We start from the raw sequence: 25,901 nt of genomic DNA, 5'->3' as shown, positions 1-25,901 counted from the left end.
CCACAGGCATTAATATTCAGTGGAATTAATGAAATAATTGCCAAGCTCTTGCACTCAAGTCATTACAGCCAGCAGAAGAGAGCTACTCAGGTTGGCCACTGGCTTGGACAGAAAACAAAGATAAATAGACAAATTCAAATGTATAACCAAGCTCTCTTTGGAGGGACTGAGTTTATTTTAACAGTGTCAATAAATGTCTGCTCATATGTGTTCAGTGGGAATTAATGTTCACCAGGAGGTTCATTTTAGAAAAAAGAGCCAGAGAAAACCTCTATAAACACAAATGGGAAGATTAAATGTGGAGTGAAAATTAAATCTCTTAGGAATTTCCCCTTAATTTCTATAATTTAATAATTTGGGAAAAGCACTACTTTCAGTTTGTCATGGGAAAGAAATCCAGTTTTATACAAGATTTGAAGGGTAATCAATTCACTTATTAAAAATATAGGAAACATGAGTGACAGCATTACTGTGTTATTAAAATTTAATTTCAAAATATAATTTGCAGGATGAAAACTGCTCTTTCTTAATCATGCTCACTGCCATGGAACAGCTTTAGTAAAGTATATTATTAGATAATTTTACTTTCCTGTTGAGAAATTAATTCTGAGCATTAAAAATTGCTTGATATAGAATAAATTTTATAGATGGGTATATATATATCTTTAATATAAATATCTATTTAATATAAATATAAGTAAATATAAGTAAATATAAGTATTAAAATTGCTTGATATGGAATGCTTGATATAGAATGCTTGATATAGCTGAGTATATATATCTATTTAATATAAATATCTATTTAATATAAGTAAATATATATCTATTTAATATAAATATCTATTTAATATAAGTATATATATCTATTTAATATAAATATCGTTTTTTCCCTTTTGAGCCTTATGGGCCACAGACTTTATACATGATGAGCACAGGAGAGAGGGCAGGGTGGGTAAGAGATGTCAGCCCAGTGGGGGAAAGGAGCAGGGAAAAGGGAAATATGCAGATCAAGCCATCTTTCATAGGATAATAAAATGACATTGTTTGTTGAGGCTGATCGTGCCATGAAGAGAATCTAAATCTGCTTGGGATCCAAATCCAGAGTCCTAGAGCTCAGCTGAGGTGAGGATGAATGACCCAGACCTGCTCTCTGCAATCATTTCTCCTTAGCAGGGACATTGCTCCTTCAGTCTCAATGAAAACCTGCTTTTAACAGCAGCGCTTAATTTATTGCCAAATTAAGCAGGCAGGATTTTCAAATAAGAAAAGGACAAAAAGCATGTAATTCAAATGCAGCAGTGCTGTTCTCTTATGAAGATTGGTCTCTGTACACTTTCTAATAAAAGCCAGGGCATAGCCAGACCTGACAAGTAACATTATCTGACCTCTATTTTTGTTTATGAATATGTGACAGAGTTATTTTAAAGAGAAGGGCTAAGATGCTTCAGAGGAGTCACTCTGCATCAGCTCCACACCGAGATTAAATATTACTGAGAAGTGTCAGCCAGCACAGTGAGCCCACTGAGAAGAGGCAAAAAATAAATTTCTCCCTCTGAAGTGCAATAGTCTGGGCTTTTTCGAGTTTCCTGTAAGGCGCAGAGGACAAGAATGTGACAAACAGGGGTGCCACAGGACTCTCACAACAGAATTCTGCTGCCTCCTCAATGGTCATGGAAAATGCACTGGGGTTCACTTTGATGTGAGCGTTGCTAAATGCCAGTCACTGATATTCTCAGGAACAGGGCTCATTTTCCATGCTAATTGAGGGGATACAGAGGAGGAATACCCCTGAGGCAGGAGGAGAGGCTGCCCGGGGTGTGATCTGCCTTGGTCTGCAGTCAGGTGTGATGGCGATGGGCTGCGCTTGCCGTCTCTGCTCGCTGCTCGGGGCAGAGCTCTTCCTCTCCTCTTCCATTTCAGAGGGTTTGTGTGCAGAGCGAGGAGCAGTGTCATGGGCTGTTCCTAGGAGTGTGGTGCTTTATTAATATAAATAGCACTTTCATTAGGGTATTGTGGCAAGGGGGTGCAATTAGAGGTGGGATAATTAACGTGGAACATGCAAATCTTTACTTTCAGGGAATGCTTAATGTAGGACGCTGTGGATGTTGTCTGACTGTAGTAACACCTTGGTGCTCTCTTTTAATCCTCATCATTGAAAATGGAATTTATGCCTTCGGGTAATTCAAATCAAACCGCAAATACTGCGGTGAAAAAAACCAAAAACACACCACCACAAACACACAACAGCAAAACAATCCAACTGGTAATTCATTCCACTCCTTAAGCAGAAAAGAAAAAGAAAGCTAGCTGCTAATTTTCTCTTTAATAAATGAAGTCTGCTGATAAACTTATTGATAGACAGATATTCTGGCAACAGATTGTCAGAAACATCTCACCAGGCCACACAAGCAACCCCCACTCACTGACAAGCTGTCTGCAAAGTCAGTCTCAGAACCTGTAAAATAGCCCAGGTTTGGAGCACAAATATTTTAGTGATGAAGTAAATCCAGAATAAGTTAAGTGCTATTGTTTGCATATTTAAACTAATACAGTTGTTAAATATGCAAATACCCAAATTTAAGTTCAATATTAATAGATATTTGTTATCTCCAATAACAGAAGACACGTACTCACAGCTCCCCAAGCAGAAACCACACAATTACAAATCCAACAGCAAGTGCTGCCCCACGTGCTGCTCTTGGAGCAGCATTGGACATCTGCTCCTCCACACCAAATGTGGCAGAGCTTGGGGCGAGCTCGTGCAGGAATTCCAGCTGGGATATCCGGGGGAAGATTTTTCACTGGTTATTCATCACCAGACTCAGCATTTCCCTAAATCTCTTCTGAGAACCTGCTCAGGTTCCACATTGTGCAGGCGCTACACAGGATAAAGAAGTTTGTAGTTATTTAAAGAGTCCAATTCCGTTTCTTCTGCTCCTCCTAAATCCCTGCTCTGTTCCGGCAGTCATCAGGAAAAATGGGAAGGCCTTGTTAAGCAAACCATGTCCTGCTGAAACCGTAATTGCTTTCTGGCTGTAGCAGCTGTTCAGTCGTGTTAACACCTCCTTAATGATTCTGGGGAGATGCTCAAACCTGAATGGACACAATCCTGAGCAATGGCTCTGTCCAGCCCTCTTTGAGCAGGGTTTGCACTGGGCGCTCTTAAAAGTTTATTGAGAATGTTGGGGTTTTTTTGCAGATATTTTACTTTCATTTGTGTTTAGTGCTGGAGAGCCCAAGATGCCAAAAGAAAGTTGCACATAAGTCAAAAAGGATCTTTCTGCACCCTCTTGTTTCCAGCTGGCTGAGCACCGGACCAGGGTGTGTGGTCACTGTGGCAAGGAGCCAGCTAGGAACTTCCCTTTGCCTCTAGATGGGATTTCTCTGGTTGGGGAGATGGTCAAGCTACTTTTGATCCCTGTTGGTGTTTCCTGGGTGATGTTGCTTCTTCATCCAAGGGGACACCACTGCCTCAGAACTGCTCAGAGCTCCAGCAGAGACTCAGCTGCATTAAAAGCACCTGGAGAAAGAGCAGGAAGATGTTCTGCTTAGAAGAGGAAATATTTGCAAGACAGGCACTGGTAGGAGATGGGTATCAGACACAGGGAGGTCAGCAGATAGGACAGACACACACATAAAAAATAAAATGTGTTACATGCTCACTCCAGGACTCACATATTACACCGAGAAATTCACAGGACGTTCTCCCATTTCTCAGACTCCATGAGTTAATAGAAATGGACAAATCTCTAATGGAACAGGACATAAAATGTCCTGAGCAATGCCTCAGCTCCACGCTGAACTGAAATATGCAGAAGCACAGGCTTAGCATCCCTGAGGCCAGAGACTCCTTCAAATGCAATTTTTGGGAGCTAAAGCAACATTTGCCTACAGCACCTGTCAAGCATCCATTGAGGACTGAGTCTTGTGGTTTGTGAGCACTCATCGTGGGCTGGGGCTGACCTGGTGCTGAGTGCTGCAGCAGAACTGGGCTCCAGTTTGCTCAGGAAAAAGAAACTTAGCTCAGGAAAAAGAAACTTTGGTCAGGAAAAAGATAGTTTGGTCAGAAAATCTTGGCCATGATGAATGGAAAGGCAAAGCCAACTCCTAGCAGAGGAGGAGGAGGAGGAGGAGGAGGAGGAGGAGGAGGAGGAGGAGGAGGAAGGAGACAGCCCTTCCACACAGGCTCAGGAATTCCAGCTCTTCATGGCACCACCACGATTTCTAAGTCAAGAGCATGAAACTGCTTTTAATTTGGATGTCTGTCTTAAATTCTCTCTTAAACTTACACATCTAATGGTAAGACACAATAATAATCATCTACCTGGTTTTATTATATAGAAATATGGAAAATACAGAAATTTATAATCTACCTATTATTATTATACATAGATATAGAAAATACAGAAATTTATAATTTATAATCTACCTCTTTCTATTATAGCCAGATATAGAAAATACAAAAAATTATAATTTTTAATCTATTTTTACTATATATAGGTTCAGAAAACACAGAAATTTATAATTTATAATCTATGTATTTTTATTATAGCTAGATATAGAAAATAAAGAAATTTATATTGTCAGAAAAGAGGTAAATCACGAATATATATTAGTTTATAGTGTTCTATGTTAAAACCAGCTAAAAGAATGCAGCTGTGCTTCATTATCACACTGATAAGAACTAAATGGGATGTGAGTAAGGAGACCTTGGACTGCACTCCTACCTTGTTCTTGTGCTCCTGTAAAGAACATCCCAAAACTTCTTTCCTGTTCTGGATTTGCAGCTAAAGGGATCCTTTCTGCATTTTGCCTGATACTTCTCTTGTTTAGCTTTCAGATTCCAAATTTTTTTAAAAAAAGATATATTTCAAAACATGCAAATTGAACATTCACTAGAATGGGATAAGATGCCTTCCAGAATAATTTGAAAAAATCAAGAAAAACATTAAAGAGAGGCTGCACAGAAGTGAAACAATTAAATTAGCAAGGCTGCCCCAAAGTGCAGTTTTACATCCCAGTCTAAGCAAGACATGCAGTGTGCTGCTTCTGCTCTGATACATCAGTGTGAGCATAATTTCACTGAAATTGGCTTAAAAGCCTCCATTTCCAAAGGAAATATTTACACATTTTCATAACTGTTTGCTTTGCATGAGAAGACTTCTTGTTATAAACAACAAACAAAAAGTAGCAGAAACTGAGTAAGATTAGCTCTAAGAACCAAGACTAGCCTCAGAAATTGAGTTTTCTCCTTAAAGATACTGTTATTCCTTCTGGTACAAAAAAAAAAAAAAAAAAAAAAAGGCAGCTAGAAAAGTGGATATTACAACAGGAACTAAAAATAGCAAATAACTGTTTGAAAAAAGTCTCTTGATTTGCCAGAACAACTTGGTTTTGAAAAGCAATTCTCAAGTGCTTCCTCTGTGCTTCCTTCAGTGGCGTTATATGGCAAATGAAAAAAAACTCCAGACAAATTTGACACTTCTGTCACAACGAACACACTGTTCCTCTGTCAGACCTTCTGTGGTTTGCCCAGGAGCAGGACCTTGGTGATCCTAAACGCTTAAAGACTTGTGAAAGAAAAAAAATTCCCCACAATTTGAACTTGCGGCAGTATTTACCTTTTAAAGGAGGCAGGAAGAACAAACATCCGTGTGCTGACCTGTGCTGGTGTGGAGAGGACCCCCTGCCTCCTCTGCAGCTGCTCTCCAGCATCCTCCCTGTCCGGGGCAGGAGAACACGCACACAGACTTGTGCTCAGCCCTCATCTAGAGTTCTTCAAAGCCGTAATAGCCAGGGAGGAGGAAGGGAAGGTGATTGTGGTAAACACTCACTGATGGGAAGCCAAACCTGAACGTTTTGTATCACTAAAACGAGCAGGAAGAACCAAAGTCTGAACAGCAGGAGCCAGGAGAATGAGATAAGCTCCCGCTCCAGACACAAAGCACTGCAGACTGCAGTTTCATCTTGTGAGACCCTACAGCACTTACAAAGTGAGTGCAGACTGTAAATTTATATTATTGCCGAGGCCGTGTTAATGGAGAAAGCACCCAGACTTCTCTCAGAATAAAAGGCAAAAAGGCAAATGAAAATCCAGGCAATTCAAAGCTTCTCTTGGGACATTGTGACCCTGTGAGACCCTGGAGATTTGGACAATTCCTCTGTGGTGTTAATGCCCTGTGCCCTGCTGGTCAGCCTGTGTCACAGACACATTTTATGGAAAATCCTTTCCTTAGGATTTTTCCTCCTGAGAAGCTGGGAGGCCTCAGGAACAAAATGCAAACAATGGTTATCTGCTGCTGTGGGATGCAACAGGTGCAGCTGGGATTGGTCTCATGTGCTTGTTTCTAATTAATGGCCAATCACAGCCAGCTGGCTCGGACTCTCTGGTCAGTCACAAGATTTTATTATCATTCCATTCCATTCCATTCCATTCCATTCCATTCCATTCCATTCCATTCTTTTCAAGCCTTCTGATGAAATCCTTTCCTCTATTCTTTTAGTATAGTTTTAGCGTATAATTTTCTTTTGGTATACTACATACCACAAAATAATCAATCAGCCTTCTGAAACATGGAGCCAAGACTCCCATCTCTCCCCTCATATCCTGGGGCCCCTGTGAGCACCAGCACCACATTTGGTGCAGAAGAATTCCACACTGGGTTAACCCCAGTGAGGAGCGTTGCCCCAGGCCTGCAGCCCCAGCTCTCAGGGCTGCTCTCCCCTCTGCCCTCCCCGGGCAGCTCCCACTGCTCCCATTTAAAGAAAGCCAGATCCCACCAGTTCCCTTTGGTTTAACCAGCCTGGTTAGCGCTGGTGCTGCTCTGAGCAAGCCCCATGCTGTGATCTGTCCCGGGTCTCTGCTGTGCCTGCTCCCTGTGCGATCTGAGGCGCAGCCCCCGCCAGCCAGCGGCACGGTAAATTCAGACTGAGCAGGAGCGCTACACGAAATTGATAAAATAAGTCTGCATTTATAAATTATACATACATTTCCCAAATTGTCATATCTCCCGATCTTCTCTCTGCTGTTTGCCAGATTTTCTCCCACCAGTCACTGTCACATCACAGCTTCTCCTTTCTTTTTTATGTCCTGATTAACAGGACATCTATATTCTCCCTTGAGCTCTCTTCCTCCCAGCAAGATTATTTTCCATATCCTTGCAGAGGGGCCAAGAAAGCATTTGTGAGCCTGAGATGCTTCTTTTTCAAGATATACTATGTGATCTAATAAAAGATAATACTTTTTCTTATAAATGTAGCTCCATGAGCACAATTCAAATGCTTCAATATAGGTTCAGAAACAAAAAATCTATATGAAAACAATTTATTCTTAGATTACTTAAAAAAAAAAAATTAAACCTTTTCCCCTATATGTTAGGAGATTCTATTAATCATTTGGGGGGAATGGTTTGACTCTTCAAATATCAAATTGATAAAGACCAGAGATTTTTCAGCAGTAAAAACAGCCAGACATGGAATGATCAGATCCTCCTGGTAGCACTGATCCTTTAGTGATGTTCAGGACGTTTTTGAAAGCCACTCTGTTCAATGCAACATTTACACCTCCTGCTGTATTTTCAAACTTTCCCATCAGAGTAATGAATGCAGACCAGACACAGAGTCAAACAGCAGTCACAGGGGGTTTGGGTGAGTTTTTCCCCAAACTTTTGCCAAGTTTTGCTCATTTCCTTAGCTGGCTCTCAATAACCAGAGAAGTCCCAGGGGCTGCAGTGGGGCTCAGCAAAGAGCAGGGCTGTGGGATGCAGCTGGGCTGATTTGCCAAAATGGAAACACCAAATACATCATTTCTGCCAAGGAACAAGTACCAGCAGGCACCACACTCCTCCAGGAGAACAAGGGATGGTGCTGGAAAAGGCTCCATTAACAGCGGATCCCTTCGGTGCTTGAGCAGAGCCAAGGCACGTGTAACCACACTCTCCTCACACCCTGTGCCCAGCTCCACGCCTTATTCGCAATCCAGGGAAGGTCCCCACAGGTCTATTTTGGTTTTCCTCTGCAGCGACTTCTCCTGTGCATTTCCAGCTCTGTTTTCCCAAATGTGCATTTTTGTGGTGTGGGTATAGCACACACGAGACACTCGCAGCAGCGATACAAACATCCCTTTGCATGATGGGCTGATAGGGAAAAACCCTCTTGAAAACAGAGCTCTCTTGCAGTTTTACTCTTTAATTGCACAGTGTGCTGCCTTTGACTTTTTTCTTTTTTTTTTATAATGGGCCTTGGTTATACAAGTCAAGCTTTTAGCCCTAAACTGAGGAGAAGTGCTCACAATACATCAAACAGTGTGCAGGAAATAGCAAAATAATCTGACTGGTTTAGGCACGTCTCACTGGTAGAGTTTGAAGAGCTCAGTGGTTCAAGGAAAATGGTTTCTTCTGCTTGTCTGAAAGCAAAATGGATCTACAGGTAAAAGGCAGCATCTGTGCACGGACTACGCAAACACACATCCAGGCTCACCCTGGAGTTCAGCTCACTTTCTCTAGCACGAAATAACACAGAGCACAAAGAGAAAGCAGAGTCCTTGACTGCTGCAAGGTGCATTTCTCAGGTGCCTTCCCTCCCATTGCCAGGAGGGGAATGTGTCCCCTCAAACCCCAGGTTTGTGTGGCAGACACTGAGCCTGTCCCTGCCAGCAGGGGTTAAATCCCGGGTTAAATGAGGGTAAATGGGTTAAATCCTCTGCTTCAGAGCCCTGATGCTTCCATTACTGAACTTATTGTGCATAAGAGGCATAACCAACCCCCGAATGTCACATTTTACTCCACAATGTTCCTTTCTAGCTGGACTGAAGGCACAGCAGCTCTGCAGCAAGGGGTGGCAAAAGTCGTTCTGTGTTCCACTTGTAGCAGGAATATTCTGTTGGAGTTAATAATGACTATGAGTTGATTACAATTTCACGTGTCCATGCTGAAATTAAATCTGTACTGCATGGTTTGACCTTGAAAAATAATTGGGTTTAGTGTCTAGAAGACAAAAAACTCCGTGGCAAAAAAACTCCCATAATTTTTGAAAAAGAAAAGGATGAGAGTGCCAAGAGTATCTTAAATATGCAGTGCTTTTGTAAGAAAATGCATACCTGATGTTAGCAAATAGCACATTTATCACCTGACTGCCTGGGAAAACTGCTGTTCCTTGAACTCCTTAGACTTTATACATTTTAAAGAGAAAGGCTGTAATTCTGTAAGAGTTTGGAGAATGTGTTTAACCATTAAAGATCATTTTTGGTACCTGTGAAAGATGAGTTTCCAACTTGTTTAAGACTTCAGACATCCAATGATTCTCAGGCATTAGGTGCTGCTCCTCTGAAAGCTCTTCACCTCAGCATGGCTCGTGGATTTATGAATCTCAGCAAAGCAGAGCTCACCATTCCCATGGCTCATCTGCTCCCCTGCATTACTCTCCTGCTAAATCAACCCTCAGATCCATAAACCAGGTCTGTAAATATTAATGCAGGCCAAAGCAGCCTCAGCTCAGACAACTCTCACTGCAGAAGGAAACTGGGGAGGCAGCAGCTCCTTCTGAGCCCTTCCCAGCAGAATTCAACTCCCGGGCAAGACAAGAGAAGAATATTCTAGTGAGCAAAAATGTAAAATATTAGAGGAAAAGAATGGAGTTCATAAGGCAATTGGAGAACAAGAAAGGGGAAGGTTGGAAGGAAAAGGACAATGAGCTGAGGGGATGTGAAAGGGAAGAACAGAGCCAAGGAAAAGAGAAGAAGGCACAGAGCAGTGACAGAAAAGAGAGTGAGTAACAAAGCGGTGGGAAGGAGAACAAACACTAATGGGATTATATTTCCTTCTCTTCAGTGTCTGGAAAAGCACCAGTGCAAAGCAGCCAGTCCAGTGAATGAATGAGTTTATAAATTGGGAGGATCTCAGGAGAGGTCAGGGGCACACAAACCCAGACTGCCCAAGAGCAAGGGGATGCCTGGGGCTGCCTCCTAATCCCATCACGCTGAGACAGCAGCAGAAATTGCCCTGATTTCTCCTTTAAAAATATTCCTGCCAATCTCTCAGTGTCACTCTTTGACGTGTATCATCCCCCAAAATGATGATGACTGGCATCAGGTTTCTCTGCTTTCTTATGCACTGATTTCTATTGATTCCTTGGGGTTTTTTTTCTTGTTTCTTTAATTTCCAAATTTCTTTTTGTTTTCATTAATCTTTCTTCAGGTTGTCAAGTCTCACAGGTGATTTTTGTAAGCAAATTCTCTGACCTGGGTAGACTTTCTTCTGCTTTCATGATTTTTTTGCATTTTCTCAAGGAACAGAAGGAAAGATTAAAGGGACATTGAGCACAGGCAGCAGAACTGGACACTTGTCTTTGCAGTGATTTTTTTTTTTTAATTGGCAATCAAGAGGAATTAAAACAAGAGTTGAAAACAAGAACTCCTGCCAAGACAGAGAGAGCAAGAGGCTGCATTCCTGCTCCCAGTTTCTGACATGATATGTTCAAATCCCTTTTGGTTACAGTACGTCAGCTCGTGTTTCACCAAACCATGAGACATAATGCAGCCTGACACACCAATTGTTTTTTGACAGAAATGTAAAGGAAAAGAGACTCTCTGCTCTGCTGGTAAAGAAATAATTTTCTTTAAAAGCAGAGGAACAGCCAGATTTCTCCTAAACATTGATGCATCAGAGTGGGGTGGCCTTGAGAGCCCTGCAGCTCTCACTGCCAGGGCTCAGGAGCAGCTCAGGGGGTGCCCTGGGCCAGGCTGAGCCCCCCTTGCTGCTCTGAACTTGGCACGTTTGGCTGCAGCCTGATTGCAGCCCAGCTGTGCCACATCTGGGGCTGTGCCTGGTCCTGCTGATCCCCATTGTCACAGACACGTTTTATGGAAAATCCTTTCCTTAGGATTTTTCCTCCTGAGAAGCTGGGAGGCCTCAGGAACAAAATGCAAACAATGGTTATCTGCTGCTGTGGGATGCAACAGGTGCATCTGGGATTGGTCTCATGGGGTTGTTTCTAATTAATAGCCAATCACAGTCTGCTGGCTCGGACAGAGAGCTGAGCCACAAACCTTTGTTATCATTCCTTTCTATTCTATTCTTAGCCAGCCTTCTGATGAAATCCTTTCTTCTATTCTTTTAGTATATTTTCAATGTATTATATATCATAAAATAATAAACCAGCCTTCTGTAACACGGAGTCAGCTCCTCATGTCTCCCCTCACCCTCAGAGCCCTGTGAATCCATCACAAGGAGGGTCCCCCTGCCCGAGCCCACCCAGCCCCTCTCTCTCAGCCCCAGCACCAAATGGAAACGGTCCCTGGCCCCAGGAGCAGCCCTGCCCCATCCCTCCTGGTGCATTTTAATTGTAAACCTTTTAATGTCAAAGCACGTTTGTAGGGCCCTGGGTGAGTGGATGACCTTTAATTTTAGACATGTATTATGTGTTCAGAGTGATTAAAGGAGGAATCAAGTTCAGCTTTTAACAGCTGGAAATTTCATGCAATCAGTTTGAGTATTGTAATTTTGGAGCTTTTCAGTAGCAGCATCTCCAGACATCTAGAGCTTTTTGGTTTGTTTTTCCCTTTTATGAACCATTCAGTTTTCAGCAGGCCTACCTGACCCCAGGAGCTGCATCTGCCTTCCTGGGGGCACAAACTGGGGCTAAAGAAATGGACAATGCAAAAACTGGAAGTTGTCCTCACCTTCCATCCAATCCACGACTGATTTCCAGACACTCCCCCAAGAGAAGTGGATGAGGTCTCATAAAGGATTTTTTGGTCCCACAAAAAGTCACAAAGGAAACAAATAGGGGTTTTTTGAACATTCCAATTAATGTTTTTGGAATTTTTGCAGCTCCTGTATTCTATTGGAGTCAGTGATATTTCCAGCCCTTTCCTGCAGCAAAGGTTAATTTGGTCACTGGGATGGTGGGAGATACAGGAAAGGAACTGCAAGCAATATTTCTGTTGTTCTCCTGCCTGAACAGGAGCGAGAGAATGGGGCAATAATCCTCTGTGTGGTTCCTGAGCCCTTCCTGTCCTCTGTGCTCAGGCACAGAACTGCTAAGGAATTCTGATAAAGAAAAATAGGTTTTGTCTTAAGTGACTCTTGAAATTCTTTCAGCTTGGGAATTGTAGCAGAGCTATTAAAGACCAGTTTTATTGACGTGACACATTCCCGAGGATGGGCCATTAATCATTTTGTGTTATTGTATACTTAACATCTGAAATTCAAGCAAAATCCTAATGATACAACTATCAGGGGGGAAAAATGGAACTGAATCCACCTAAAGTGCTGCTTGTGCTGTGACTGAGCAGCACATTCAGAGCAAAACCTCTCAGCTGGACTCCCGCTGTTAGTGCGAGTTGTATTCCTTAAAGTATTGCTCCCGGGAAGGGAAGGAGGTGAGCGATGTCACTGCTGTCCCCTCCCTGCTCAGGAGAACTGCCTGGATACAGAATCCTGCTGCGCCCTCGTCTCTGGGGCTTTATCTCAAACATATGCATAAACACGCCTTTAATCGCAACCCTGGGCATCTGTTTCAGCCCCAAGCAACACTGATTATTGTGGTTCTGCACCAAAATAACTTAATGAGGTAGAGGCTGCAGGTTTTGCTCCTGTTTTCCAAATAATAACCTGTCCTCGTTTACATGTCACTTAAAGAGGATTAATTTTGACTTTACAGCGTATGGTGATTTCAAACCTCTAAAAAAGCAATCTATTAATGTGTGACTGCCTTAATTAGTATCTGTGACTTTCATTGCTCATGGCTGGTCCCCTAAAAGCATTCTTTTGGCAAAACAAACAAATCAATATTATTTTAAAGAGCAGGAGGGGAAGAAAGCAATAGAGTTGATATAAAAGGCTCAGAGATGAGGAGATCCCTGGTCCAGGGCAGGGATGAGCACAGCTGCAGAGCAAAAGCAGCAGAGTGACAACGAGGAAATGACTGATGAGCATTAATGGCCTTGAGGTAAAGGAAGGTGGGTTGAGGTTTGATATTGGGCAGGAATTGTTCCCTGGTAGGGTGGGCAGGCCCTGGCACAGGTGCCCAGAGCAGCCCCTGGATCCCTGGCAGTGCCCAGGGCCAGGCTGGACACTGGGGCTGGAGCGCCTGGGGCAGCGGGAGGTGTCCCTGCCATGGCAGGGGAGGAACCAGAGGAGCTTTAAGGTCCCTTCCAGCCCAAACCACCCAGGGATTCTCAAAGGCTCCCTGCCTTTGGAGCAGCCCTGCAGAGCTCTGCTCCCCATGGCCCTGGGCTCAGGGTCAGTCCCATCCCTGCTCTGTCCTGCTGAAGGCAAGGCACACTTGGCATCTGCCACAGACATCTTCTATGAAACATCCTTTTCTTGGGATTTTTCCCCCTGAGAAGCTGGGAGGCCTCAGGAACAAAATGCAAACAATGGTTATCTGCTGCTGTGGGATGCAACAGGTGCATCTGGGATTGGTCTCATGGGGTTGTTTCTAATTAATGGCCAATCACAGCCAGCTGGCTCGGACAGAGAGCTGAGCCACAAACCTTTGTTTCTATTCTTAGCCAGCCTTCTGAGGAGAACCTTTTCTTCTATTCTTTCAGTATAGTTTTAATGTAATATATCACATAAAATAATCAATCAGCCTTGTGAACCATGGAGTCAGCTCCTCATCTCTTCCCTCATCCTCAGACCCCTGTGAGCACCGTCACAGGCATCCATGGCCGCCAGGATTTCCCTCCAGGTTTCAGAGGTTCTGCCATGGGAACAGCTCTGTGTCACCTTGGGGGTGTCTGTGGAGCAGCTGTGAGCACAGAGACCTCAGCCAGGTGAGAATCCCACCCCTCACATCCCTCACCCTGCCCTAACTCAGCCCAGGACGAGTAAAGAACAAACCACAACAAAAACAGAGCAGGAGAAACCAGCAAGGGACAAAAGGAAAGGAAAAAGGATCAGGAAACGCAAACTGCACCAAAGCTCTTTTGCTCCCAAATTAAACATGGCTGTCAATCTGCTGTGGTTTACAAACACATTAGTTCACCACACTTCTTTCAGATTTAATAAAAAAAAAAAACCAAATCCAACTGGAATGAGTAATAGTCAGTTTTGTTGTCTGATAATAGATTGATAGCCTTAAGCTTTCTCAAAGGAAATTCAATTTGAATAAGGATTAAACTTGACTTTTCAGTGAAGTATCCATCCACAAATACTTATCTCTCACATTCATTCTAAATTCTGGTTGTACTTTTTCTTCCAAAACATCACAGTTTGAAGCTAGGCACAGCTAAATCACAGAGTATCCATATTAATAAAGATGTTTAATGTAAGAGCATTGTTTTTCTCCCAATCATTCATGTCTCAAAAAGGTCCTTTATAGCACCACAGGTAAAGAAGATGTATCTGTGAGGAGTGTCACAAGTATTGAAGCAAAAATAAACACTGTTTTTTTCTTTTGATATTTTAGGTGAGGCTTTTAAGGTCAGGTAATTAACTCACGGTTTCCTTGTATCCTTCTGCTGCTTCTCCTGTCTCTCTGTCAAAATAGTTTCATTAAAACACTCACAAATTATCATTTTGATGAGTTTTTGACAAGTTAATGTACTCCTTATAGAGGTGCAGGGTTTGGGTTTGATTCAGTCCCTGATACATTTGCTGTTTACAGAGCAGGAAAACCACCAGGGGCAATGAGTGGTGCTAAACCAGAATTAAACACATTGAAATCACATTTTTGCCCTTCTAAACCACCTTGCCACTCAATATTTAAAATACATGTCATCGAGCTGAGCTAAGACACCTTTATCCCAGATTTAACAAGAGGAAATCATTGCAAGTGTGGAGTGACACTTGGCCATGAACAGGAGGAGCCCCAGATCCTCCTGAGCAGCCACTACAGGTCCAAACAATCTGATGAGGCTTTAAAGAGCCCTCATTGGAGCCAGCTGAGGCTGGAAGGAGATTATCTAATTAATTTATGAGTTTCAGTTCTTTCTGTGTTATCTGCCTAAGAGTATCTTCTTCAAAGTTGTCCCAAAACCCAGCAAAACAGGGAATAAACATAGAAAAAAAAATCTGCTTTTCTTGTGAGGCAGCAAGGAGAGGAAGACAGAAAAAATGTGGGTTTGCTTCTCTTGTGTATGAGAAGGAATAGGGTTAGAGTTGCTTTAGACACACATTCCAAAATATTTTCCACAAATGAGCTAATTTTGAAATCACCTAAAATTGAACACACAGATAATTTTAGCTTTGTGCATGAAGTATGGTATTGCAGAAACTGCAAAAAAAGGAAATGGCATGTGATATATTTGTTGGATTTAGAAACAGCAAACTAAGTGGAAAAGTATATTTTTCTCCAAAAAAAGATTCTGGCAGTTAGTGCAAACAGTCGTGTCCTAAGCAGGGTAATGAGCGGTAATGCTGCTCTAAACATTACCCTCCACACAAGAAACAAACAGAAAGCAATGAAAAATAGAGCATGGCTGAGGCATTCTTCCTTGAGCCCGCTCCATTCAAGGTGATGACTAATTAGGAAAACCTCCAAAACTGAGTTTTTCCTTCTTTAAGTGCACCAGTGAAGATAACATAAATATAACTCAGCCCTATCAACTGATTCTGCTCCTGAAAATAAACTTTTAAGCATATGGTCAGGAAAGCCAATGTATAGGAAGAACAATTCTTGAACAGCATGACGACAGTCTGGAATTACATGCTAGGGCTCACACAAGTGGGTTTGCACCGCCGTAATTTCATCAAATGCATTTCAGAGCTTGACAGTCAATCCCACAGAAACACAAGGAGGATTTCCAGGAAATGTTTGCATTGTTCCACTCAGCTTTTGAACAGTTCATTTCTAGTGAGGGAATTTCTCTTTGCAAGTGGGGCAGATTTCTTTGTTAAGTAAAATGAGATGGAAATCAAAAGCTCAAATTGCACCAGGAAACACCGCAGGGATCTGTGCACCAAAATGCTCCAGTGATTGTGGCCTGTAACTTATTGCCCAAAGTTCCTTTTCATTTTTCTGATGTTCTAATTTATCAACCAGGCTCCTGATAGTTGTTAAAACTCTTGTTAACAAAAGTGGAACAACAGCACCCCCTCCAAGATAAAGTGATTCTTTCTTCAGATTTTCTTGAAAAGAACAATATTGAGTGTATTTGATGCCTACAGAAGCCTTGCTCCCACTAGAAGGGAACTTAAACAAAATTGGATATCCTGCCAATATTTTGGATGACTAGGTGTTCAGTCACCTGTGACACACATGATCTGAAAGTGGAGTATCATAAAATCAGGAATGTAAAAACTGATTTGTGCTCAAAGATATTCCCCAAAAAGGAAGACAAAGTGCAGGTGATGTCATTGTGAAATTTCCCCTGTAGGAACAAATGTAAATGTTCTATGTGCTATAGAAACCCTGAATTACAAAAGGAGAATATTGTTGTTTAAAAAATCTTTGCCAGAATTGCAGAAAAGATATCAGCACTTCAACAATGTTAGGCTTCTTTGCTCATAAATCATTACAATAAATTACAAATGTCCACTAGCATTCAGCAAAATGCGTAAATGTCAAAATCATTTGTCACAAAATCCTCCTCACCATTACCACCTGTTTTTTAAAGAAAACAATAAGAAAAAAAATTCCAGAATTTGCATAAAGAAGCACTTGAAACATCCTTGTTTGGTTTTCATATTTCACATGAAATTCATTTTCATTTTCAGATTTCAGTGAAGATTGGGTTTATGATCAAGTTGAGTCATAGACTTGGAATTTCTTAATTCGGTCATATTGTACAGCTCCTTTATCTGGTTTTTTGCACAGAGCTGGTATCTGGCAGGGAATTTCACCTGCCTTTTCCTTCCAAACAGCACAAACAAAGCTGGCATGACTGGGGAAGTTTTGGCTGTCTCTGCACAGACCCATATTTGTTGTGGGAAGAATGCAGAGTGTATTTCAATACCACACCTGCTTGTTTAACTGCATCTTCTGGAAAACTGTGCAGAAAAAAAGAAGAAAATAGGAATAAATCATCAGAGAAGTCTGACTGCTCACCCTCCCTTGCTGTTCTTTTGGTTTTGCTCCTGAGCCTGCAGCTGGCTGAGTGCTGGGTGCTTCCACTGGCAATGGAGAGCTCCAGCCTCTGTTTATTTCAGACCCACACCCTGTTTATCAATTAAGCTGTTTCACACCTCCTTCTCCAGGTAAAGCGAGGCTGGTGCAATAATCCCAGGTCACAGATTGGACAAGGTGATCTTAAAGGTCTTTTCCAACCTAGTCCATTCTGTGATTCTGAGATGCTGTGTTTTTGTGATTCTGTGATCCTGTGATTTTGTGATCCTGTGATTCTGTGATTTATTGATTCTGTGATTTTGTGATGCTGTAATTTTGTGATTTTGTGATTCTGTGATGCTGTGATTTTGTGGTTCTGTGATTTTGTGATTCTGTGATTTTTCGATCTCGTGATCCTGTGATGCTGTGATTTATTGATTCTGTGATTTTGTGATGCTGTAATTTTGTGATTGTGATTTTTTTGATTTTGTCATTCTGTGATTTTGTGATTCTGTGATTTTTTGATCCTGTGATGCTGTGATTTATTGATTCTGTGATTTTGTGATGCCGTAATTTTGTGATTCTGTGATTTTTTTGATTTTGTCGTTCTGTGATTTTGTGATTCTGTGATGCCGCCACAATCTCCTGGTGGAGCTGCTCCTTTGAGCAACCCCAAACCTGTCCCAGCCCCATCATCTGATCAGCAAAATTCCCCTAAGCCTGCTCTGTTTGGCTCACTTGGCTGAGGAGGGCCCAGGTAAGGAAATCCAGCGGGTTACAGATGGGATTTCATTCCTGGTGCTGTGGGGAGGAAGCAGCAGCAGCTTCCAGCTGGTGGGATGCAGACAGGAGCACAGATCCGCATCAGGTGAGCCTGCGTGCCCAGGGAAGGGAATATTCTGCTTTATCCTCGCACCAGAGCCCATCTGACTCCTGTCAGCTGCAGCAGGACAGGCAGCCCCTGCCCCAGCAGGAAGTTCAGTTCTTACAAACAGATGATTCTTGATTTAGCACAACCTCTTTGGAGACAGAGCTGCTCCTTCAAAGGCGATCAGAAACACGGTCTGGCAGGGACCATTGCTGAGAGCTCAGCAGAAAATGCCTTATCTGGGCTCAGCGTTTCTGCTGTGCTCACAGTTAACATCCCGTGGAAATGCAGCCCGGGCCCCTCAGACAGACAGGGCTACACCCCTGCTAAATTACAGACATTGAGAAATTAACTCTCGTGTCTGCGTGGAAATGCAGCAGGGCCAAGGAAGTCAGTGATCCTTTTCACAAGCTTTGCACATGTATAGAAACACTGCAGAGACTTAAAATTTAAACAAAGGTAGAGAGTAACTGTATTGACATTATATCTGATTTAGGTGACAATTAATGCTAGACAGAAGATTTTTAGATACTTCCAACTATTATTAGGCTCAAAATACTTCTTTCCATGAGCTACATGCTATTTCTAATCTCTGTATTAAATATTATTTGATTTCCTATTGTACCTACAACATTTATTAGCACAGCCATTTATAGATAGCAACATAAATTATGGTTTTTTGTGCTAAGACTGTGAGAAACATAGAAGTGTTCACTGCAGCTGCTGTGCCTTGCACGCCCTCCCAGCATTCTGATTTACTGCGTAATTTTCCTCAGAGGATCCCTTAGCATGAGAGTAAGCAATTTTGCACCATACCTATGTCATGTTTTGTTGAATCCACATCAAGGCGCCAATGCCCTGCAGCACCTGGAGATGTGCACTGATCTTCTGCAACACCAGTCTGAGCTCCTCAAGACTGAAATTGATTTTTCTCAAAGTGGCATGTGAAGGCACAAAGTGTAGCCAGTGATCCGTGGCCCAAATGAGTGCAACAACACCAGTCCCGGTTGCTGAAGGAGCAGGAACTTTTTAAGTCTTTGCAAGCAACAGTGCAAGAAAAAACAGAGTGTAGTGAGGAATTTATCTTGTAAAATGCCAGGCAGTCAAGTTGTTTTACTGCTGCTGCAGGCTATTGTCAGAGCTGCTAAGTAAATGGTAGGAATGGTTTTCTTTAATTGAGAAGAGCTGGGATGCCATGGTGATGTGCTTTTTATATCACCCCTACACAAACAGATAAACCAGCGTTTCCAAACTCGGATTTTATCAGGTCTGAACCCGGTTCTGTGGTGGGAAAGGCTCAGGTGGGCTCTCACCTGCAGAGCCCCTCCCCTGACAGCTAAGACAAAATTAGGAAGTTTAAAAATATTATTTAAAATAATATTTTTATTATTTTAAATTTAAATTATTTTTGTTATTTTAAATTTAAAATTATTTAAAATTATTTTTATTACTTTAAAATATTATTTAAAATAGCATTTTAAAATATTATTTAAGAAGCTTAATAATATTATTATACATCTGTGATTTGTTCTGGCCTTTCACAGTTTCCTTGAAGAGTGTATGGACAAGAAACTTTTTACTGCTGCAATGCCCTGAAATAAACACCTGAATATTAAACCAATTAATGTTTCTACCTGCACTGGCTCCTGCAGAGTCCAGGGTTTTAAACACCCTGTTTACTTCTCATTAAATGTGTGTAACTGTAGGAGAATTTTCACAAGCCCAAGGAGAGGCAGCACCTCAGTGAATAAAAGAATTTTGACATTGCAACACCTGAGATAACAGATTTTGCAGCTACAAGTGAAAAGTGACCTTTGCAAATTTAGTTCCCATTTTCCTCTCATGGAATGTGATATTTCTGTCTTTTTTTTTCTCCTACTTGCAAAGAGGGATTGTAAAAAGTTAGGGTTTGGCTTTCTGGAATAGTTCTTAGAAGGCTGTTCAAGGTGAGCAGGTGCAGATGCTTGGCTTTTTTAAAATTCAAATATAAACAAGGAGGGACGTGTGAGGTCTGGCAGGTCCTGGGTGCAATTCCAGCTGTGAGGAAAGGGCCTGGGGTGCTGTGCTCAGGGGTTAGCGTGAGCCAGGTCAGAGAAACAGCCATTCCCTCTCACAACCATCCACAGACCAATGTCCGCGTGTGCTTTGTTCCCTTTGCACTCGCCTGTGGCATGGCAGGGGCTCACTCAGGGGCTGTGCTCAGCACCAGAGGGAATTGTTCCTCACCTGCTCAAAGCTGGCTAAAAAACACTGAGAGTTAAGTGGAAAGTTTGTGTGAAATCTGAGAAAATCAGTGTCATTCTGACAGACAGGAGAGCTGCACAAACTGAGCCCAGCTTTGAAGGCTCAGGCTGTGTCAACACCGAGTTGGTGCTGTTCTGACAAAATTGTATGGAAATGAGCGTTAGTAAATGACAAAGGTGGTTTCGGCTAAGATCTCATTTCTTTAAAACTTCAATGGCAGGTGTAGTTTTAAAGAAGAGATGATGCTAATTCTCTCTCTTGCTTGCAGTCACTTACCTTTTCAAACAATGCAGCTTCTGCTGATGGCAATTTCAGAGTGGCTGCTGGGAAACAGCTCCAGTTTTGGGTGGGATTCCTGAGTCCTCCAAGCAGGTCCTGATCCTGTCACAGAAAGAGTAAATGAGGATTAGGGTCAGTAATTTGCCCGTGCTCTGGCTGTGATTAGGGCAATATTGAGCAGATATTAGTTTAATATTCAGGGGGTTCTGGGCATGGAGGGAGCTCTGTGCCATTCCCTGGGATGGGGAGCGTGCCTGGAAAAGGACATGGCAAAAACACCCCCAAAAGTGCACCCTCACTGCAGAGATATTCACAGGCTGCTTCACTTTGACTAAAAGCAGAGCTGGGAGCACAGTCCTTCTTTTAAATTATGGCTCGTTAGGCCTATTTCTTAATGTGATTAATGGCACATCAGTGCTCACAGCACGGGGCATTCATCAGCAGGGCCTGTGCCCTTAGCACAGGTGTGGAGGGAATTCCAGAACGTTGCAGCACCAAATTCTGCTGTGTCCACGAGGGGCTGAAGTGACAAATCACCAAGGAACAGGAGCCATTACAGTCCTGAAACAGGAATTAATTGGTGTGTACTTAGTGAGAAGCGTTTTCCTCTGGTGTTACAAGGATTCCATACACCTGTATGTGTAGGGCATGGGGCTGTGGAGGTAAATGTGAGCACAGGAAAAGTTAGAGAGTGAGAAATAATTCAGATTTAAACATTTCCCAGTGAAGAATGTCAGGCAACAGGAAAATAATCTTTCTTGAAGATAGAAACTAGCTTTGGTCAAGGTTTTCTCAATGGAAGAAACATGTTCTGAATCTTGAGTTAGCAATTAAGAGAGAAAGCTGACAGTCATGTAGAATGCTGACCAAGGGCATATTCTAGATATAATAAAAAAATAATAAAACTCACCTCTCAGCATCTCTGTAATTAGAGAATGAAAGATCAGTTCTCAAAATCAGTCACTAATTACAAAAAACACCCAAAGAAATAAATAACTGTCCACAGAGAACATTACTGACAAAACTGAGAAGAAGACCAGGTGAGCCAATGACCCTGAGGACAAAACCCCTCAAAATTCTGTGAGAAATGGAAAATAACCTGAAATACCAGCAGAGGCAGGGAGTCTCAGTCCCTAAAATGTAAAGATGGCTGTGATTTTAGGTAATTAATTAGAAATAATGCAAGCAGATCTTAGTTCTTTTTGTAACATCTGTGCATGAATCTCAGAGCATTTTTGATCAAATATCGTACTCTCACATTTGTGTCTTGTTTTACCAGGAGTCATGAGTGACACTTGTTTCCTGCCTAGTTCTGTTCACTTTTTTATCTTCCTTTTCTTCCCCAACCTTGATTGTCTGTCTTGCTCTGTTATTTCATCTTCTCTTTCATGTATACTGTAAATTCTCTGGAGCACTTGTTTCTTTGTTATAGGTCTGCAGAGAGCCCTGAATAACCCAGCCATGATCAAAACATGAGGGGATCTGAGTGGTAGCATACAAATAAATGAATAAAATGTGCTTATTGCACTTCTCTAATAGAAAGAGATGATTAATGCATAATAAACACTGATTTTATTAATTTAGAAAAACAATAAAGGGAAAATCTTGTTGGTAAGCAAGTCTTGGAAAAAGTATTTTTATACAATATGTTGTAGCTATCCTCAGAAAAACTTCCTGGTTCTGCCTTCAAAAGCAGAGATATTCTGAAAGAATGAAATATTAGGAAAAAAAAAAAAAAGAAAAAAAGAAGAAGAAGCTAATAATCAGTGCTGTCTATCAAAGAACCTGTGAATTTTGCAGAGCTCCAGTGCCCTGACCACAGTGGGAGATTGAAGATTGACTCGCTGGAATTGAAATTAAAGAGGAGTTGCAATATCTGACATAAACCCCATTTTTCATTGCTCCAGTTCCTTCAGAACTGGCCATTACTAAATGGACATTGGCATCAGAATGCAGAGATTTTGTAAAACCTGCTGGGCCAAGCAGGGCCAAGCTGTGTCAGACTCTGAAGAGAGTCACAAGTTTTCATTATTATCTTTTACCCTTCTGTAAGTATCCTTTCTCTATTCTTCAGTATAGCTTAGTATAGTATTCTTTAATATAACATAGATCACAAAATAATAAATTAGCCTTCTAAGAACATGGAGTCAGGTTCATCATTCCTCTCCTCAACGGGGCCGCAGAAAATCCCACACCTGCCCGCCTGGGTTCGGCCCCCACTGAGGAACACTTTGGCTTCCTGCACTCCCAATCCCAGGAAAAGAGAAAAAAACAACCTGGAATTTGTAAAAAAATAAATAAAATAAAAAAGCAGGCAGCAAAGGAAGACTCTGGAGCGCAAGTGCAGGGCAGCCCTGTCTCTGAGGGCTCTGGGCGTGGGGCCCCTGCCCCTCTGCCATTGCAGAGCCCAGCCCGGGGGGATCCTGCGAATGGATGTGTGGGGGTGACCTTGGCTGCTGCTGGAGGACAAGGTCGGGGAGAGGCTGATATTGTGCCAAAATAGTGCTGGAAGAGCTCTCAGATGTGACATTTTATTTTTCACATCCGCGCTGCTGCTTCTGTGTGTTTCTAAACCTGACCTCCAGATTTATCCCCTTAAGAATTTCTAAAATAATGGTGTTCCATTAGGAGTAATAATTGCTAAAAGTTTCCATGGTTTGTTTTGCCTCTTTAAAAACTACTTACAAAAGTGAAATTTCATCCTTTATCTCACCTCTACCTTTGATGGTTTTTTCTGCTCTTTAGAAATCAACAATCTGCTAATAATAGATACTTCACACAAGACGTGTTAAGTGGTGTTTTATAAATGATGTTCCATAGCAATGGATTACTCACAACACTCCAGCCATCCAAATTAGAATATGTGTTAACAAAGAAATGGAAAATCACCTTTTTGGAGTTATTATAAAGTTTGCTTTTAACTTTTTGTCTATTTAACTTTATATTTCCATTTTCAGTTAGCAGAACCCTCAATATCTGTACAATCAGAATAAACATTTACCTGCTTCAGACAAAAAAAAATTGTTGACTTTAGGTCTATCATAAAAATTTCATATCTTCAAGCACCCACCCTCATGCAGAGAAAACTGAAAGGATAATTGCCACAATTTTTTTTTTTTAGGTTTCTGCCTTTGATAAGTTAGTTTTATTTGTCATTTGGGAAAAAATAAACATGGGAAAAAACAAATTTTGGAAGAAAACAAATTCTTGAAAAAGATTTTGGTTTATTTTTTTCTTCTCCTAGAGCAGAGCTGTGGGCACAGAATTGTCACTGCCTCCCCAACATCTGCACTGTCACTGCGTGCCAACATCTGCGCTGTCACTGCCTGCCCAACATCTGCATTGTCACTATGTGCCCAACATCTGCACTGTCACTGCCTGCCCAACATCTGCATTGTGTCACTGCCTGCCAACATCTGCACTGTCACTGTGTGCCAACATCTGCATTGTGTCACTGTCTGCCAACATCTGCATTGTCACTGTGTGCCAACATCTGCATTGTGTCACTGCCTGCCCAACAGCTGCATTGTGTCACTGTGTGTCAACATCTGCATTGTCACTGCCTGCCCAACATCTGCACTGTCACTGTGTGCCCAGCATCTGCACTGTCACTGCCTGCCAACATCTGCATTGTGTCACTGCCTGCCCAACAGCTGCATTGTGTCACTGCCTCCCCAACATCTGCATTGTGTCACTGCCTGCCCAACATCTGCACTGTCACTGTGTGCCAACATCTGCATTGTCACTGTGTGCCCAACATCTGCATTGTCACTGCCTGCCCAACATCTGCATTGTCACTGTGTGCCAACATCTGCACTGTCACTGTGTGCCCAACATCTGCATTGTCACTGCCTGCCCAACATCTGCACTGTCACTGTGTGCCAACATCTGCACTGTCACTGTGTGCCCAACATCTGCACTGTCACTGTGTGCCAACATCTGCACTGTCACTGCCTGCCCAACATCTGCATTGTCACTGCCTGCCAACATCTGCATTGTCACTGCCTGCCCAACATCTGCATTGTCACTGCCTGCCAACATCTGCACTGTCACTGCCTGCCCAACATCTGCACTGTCACTGCCTGCCCAACATCTGCATTGTCACTGCCTGCCCAACATCTGCACTGTCACTGCCTGCCAACATCTGCATTGTGTCACTGCCTGCCCAACATCTGCACTGTCACTGTGTGCCAACATCTGCATTGTCACTGCCTGCCCAACATCTGCACTGTCACTGTGTGCCCAACATCTGCACTGTCACTGTGTGCCAACATCTGCATTGTCACTGCCTGCCCAACATCTGCACTGTCACTGTGTGCCCAACATCTGCACTGTCACTGCCTGCCCAACATCTGCATTGTCACTGTGTGCCCAACATCTGCACTGTCACTGTGTGCCAACATCTGCACTGTCACTGCCTGCCCAACATCTGCATTGTCACTGTGTGCCCAACATCTGCATTGTCACTGCCTGCCCAACATCTGCACTGTCACTTCCTGCCCAACATCTGCATTGTGTCACTGCCTCCCCAACATCTGTGCCATGGCAAGAGCCTGCCTGGAAATGAATTAGGCATCAGGCAGTTTTTATATCCCCATACAAAGCAAACATGGAATAAATCAAATTATTGTTTAATCTGCTTGATTATCCTTGAGTGCCTCTGCAGTCACACGGCACGTGTCCTGCAGGGGCCCTGTCTGCTCCTGCCAATGTGCCATGGAGCTCCTAATGAAGAGAGATGGCACGACAAGTTCCTGCCAGAGCCAGAATGCAGGGGGAAAATGAGCTATAACAGAGATTCCTGCTCTAAAGACTGTGTTAGCAGAGGCATAGCTCATTTTGAAAAGGTGCATTAATTAGAACTTCCTTTCTCTGAAAACAGGGAACAATCCCTTTTGCTGATTAATATTTATCTGAGAATCCCCGGGGTGGAAGCTCCTGAGCTCAGCTGCTCCCACCCCTGCTCAGAGCAGGCTCCACTCAAGGGCCTTGGGCCAGTCTGCTTTTTATTTTCTCCAGGAATTCCCTTTCTCACCCTGTCCCAAACCTATGGCACCACCTTAACGACCAAAAAGGTGTTTTTCCTATATTTAAAATAGAGTTTCTGCATCATGGTTTGTGCCCACTGCCGCTCATCCCGTCACTGGGCACCACTGACATCTGATTGTGGGTTTTAAAGGAACTTAAATAAAAGCAACTCAATTCTGATTATTGTTTATATAAAACAAAACCTGTGAGAAAAAATATTTTCAGCTCTGAAAAAATACAGAAGGTGCTGCTTAATCCAAAGTGTCTTTTTACAATAGAATCTCTGATCTTGGTAGAACAGTGCACAATGTGACAAAGCACCTTTCAGACATAAATTTAGCAGTAAAGAGGACTTTGAAAGCTGAAAGAAATTACAAAGATTATTTGTAAGTAATTTAACAGTAATTTTTGGGTGCAGACAAAAATGGGATGGAAAACAAAAGGTTTTGTGGGCTAAGACACCCGAGATGAGCAGTTTTCAGTGCAAGGGCAC

At 42.4% G+C, this 25,901-nt stretch overlaps 1 long non-coding RNA gene across 1 annotated transcript in view; it reads right to left on the bottom strand.

Moving 5' to 3' along the window:
• Positions 1 to 2,526: 2,526 nt before the first annotated feature.
• LOC131564041 (uncharacterized) overlaps positions 2,527 to 25,901 on the bottom strand; it is a 33,110-nt gene continuing 9,735 nt past the window's right edge. Inside the window, exons 5-6 of the long non-coding RNA XR_009275340.1 lie at positions 20,378 to 20,482; positions 2,527 to 3,520 (exon numbers count right to left, since the gene is read on the bottom strand). This is a non-coding gene — a long non-coding RNA (uncharacterized LOC131564041). The remainder of the gene's footprint in view (positions 3,521 to 20,377; positions 20,483 to 25,901) is intronic.

Source organism: Ammospiza caudacuta, chromosome 14, assembly GCF_027887145.1.
Source record: "Ammospiza caudacuta isolate bAmmCau1 chromosome 14, bAmmCau1.pri, whole genome shotgun sequence".
In the NCBI taxonomy this organism is placed as follows: Eukaryota; Metazoa; Chordata; class Aves; order Passeriformes; family Passerellidae; genus Ammospiza; species Ammospiza caudacuta.
Note: the sequence above shows the minus strand (reverse complement) of the source record. Positions and strands in the feature narration are given on the sequence as shown.